A 2,500-nucleotide genomic window follows, 5' to 3' on the forward strand; every position below is an offset into this window, starting at 1 on the left:
CTGAACCGTCCACATACTGTCCACTCACCTCCTCTGAGACAGTAGAAAACAAATGTACAATGGTACCATTTTATCATGAGCATTAGTGAGGACCAATTATATGAAGATACATTGAAAATGGGTGAAGTTGTCCTTTAAGTTAAACATATATATATATTATTTTTCCACCACTGACTCAAACTATCACCTGCACCTATACTGGTCCTAAGTGAGTCCATATGTTATTTAAAGAGCAACTTTCACACTCTTAAGTGTTTTACAGGTTTAAAATAAACATATCAATAGGTGTTATAGGCCTACACAACAAACAAACAAACAAACAAACCAACACATTAATTTAGTCCACATATCTGGAACAAATGACCAGAACAGTGCAGGTCTGCCACTCTTATTTATTTTAAAACACAACTAAAGACCTTTTTGTTTGCTGCTGCCTTTGATTGAGTTATTTTTCTTTTCTTTTCTCCTCTTTTGTTTAAATGCATCCTAATGTCATTTGTTATAATTGTGTTTCCTTTGCTTGATGTTTTGTTTAAAGCACGTTGACTTGCCGTGTTGCTGAAATGTGCTTTACAAATAAAACTGCCTCGCCTTGCTCCTGCTTCCTATGAGAGACGGTTATTAGATTATTCTTTGCACAAATACATACTCAAAAAGTTGCGCAACTTTGCACACACATCACAAGTGGCAAAAAAATAGTATTTAATGGTCTCGAAAAGGGGCGTGGCCTAATGGCTCAATAGCGCCCCCTACAAAATGTCAACGTTGAAGCCCCACAATACGGTTTCACCTACATGTAGGAAAATTGGTACACACCTGTATCATGTCCCGACTTACATCAAAGTTTTGGTAAAACGGCGTGACCGTGGCGAAGCATCAAACATCCATGTATCAGCGACAAACAGGAAGTAAAAATAGCCAATTTGCAGGTTCAAGTTTTTTCTTTTTTATATGTGACTTTTGAGCTAATAGTCATACAGACGTGTGGGTGGTGTCATTGGAATCAGCCACGCCCCTTATTCTGATTTGTTGAGATATTTCATAGTTTCTATCTTTTACCATAACTTTTGAACAGTTTAGTCATGAGTCGCCTCACTCTAAAAAATCTTTGTCCTTCATTAGAGTTACTTATAGCTCTGCTCCCAGTTCTGATAGGTCGATATTTGCACTTATGTGGACAGAGGTGCAAGGGCCCAGTCATAGCTCCTTGCAGCTTTAATTATTTATTGTAACTATTATTATCATTATTATTGTTATTATTACGTTTATTATTAAAACTTAAAAATGATATATAATAACAAAAGTGGAAAATCCTAAGTCTCCCCAAGAATACACAAACCTATGCAACGCAGCAGAGCGCACACACACACACACGCACGCACACGCACGCACGCACGCAGGCAGGCAGGCAGGCAGGCGCGCGCGCACGCACGCACGCGCGCACACACACACACACACACACACACACACACACACACACACACACACACACACACACACAGATAATAAGGGACTCCAAACTTATTTTCCCTCTGCGCTCTCTCTCTCTCTCTCTCTCTCTCTCTCTCTCTCTCTCTCTCTCTCATCTCTCTCTCTCTCTCTCTCTCTCTCTCTCTCTCTCTCTCTCTCTCTCTCTCTCTCTCTCTCTCTCTCTCTCTCTCTCTCTCTCTCTCTCTCTCATCCTTCCAGACAATGTGACTCTGTGGGATTTCAGGAGGTAAAGACAAAGAATGGAGGAGAGAAAAGAAGAAAAGAAAGCCGTGGGTCGTTGTGGGACGTCATCAGTTTGAAGGTGGATCCACTCCGTGGTGGATCTATATAAAGAGACCTTCACTCACTGTGTGTGTGTGAGAGAGAGAGAGAGAGAGAGAGAGAGAGAGAGAGAGAGAGAGAGAGAGAGAGAGAGAGAGAGAGAGAGAGAGAGAGAGCTTTCTTAAACGTTCTTCACGTCGCGCAGACACAGTGTGTGACAGACAGTGCAGAGGTGAGTGTTAATGGTGTTTATGACTCATTGTGTTGTGTGTGTTGTGTGTGTGTAGTCACAGTATTGTGAGGAATAGCCAACAGACATTATTATTGAACTTGTGTATTTATACAGTATTTTAGCTTTTGTATTGTTTTTACTTTTGCAACTTTTTTTATTCATAGTGTTGTGAAGACAGTCTCTATTGAACTTAGTTTGCATGTCTGTGATTCCAGACAGACAGACAGACTTCATGTCATTCTCTCTGTAAACATTGGATTATAATCTGCTGTATAATTAAAGAGAAGCCTTGGAGATTAGCCTATACCTCTCCTACCTATCCTATATGTAACCTACCTATCCTATATGTAACCTACCTATATGTAACCTACTTACATGTAACCTACCTATCCTAGGCTATGCTAGGACTGATAAGGCTGGACTAGGATAGATTAGGCTGTACTAGACTCTAATAGGCTCTATTAGGCTGTACTAGGCTCTTGTCAGCCCTGTAGATCCTCAACCCATACCACTGTG

Source organism: Gymnoscopelus microlampas, assembly GCF_963454915.1.
Source record: "Gymnoscopelus microlampas genome assembly, chromosome: 13".
In the NCBI taxonomy this organism is placed as follows: domain Eukaryota; kingdom Metazoa; phylum Chordata; class Actinopteri; order Myctophiformes; family Myctophidae; genus Gymnoscopelus; species Gymnoscopelus microlampas.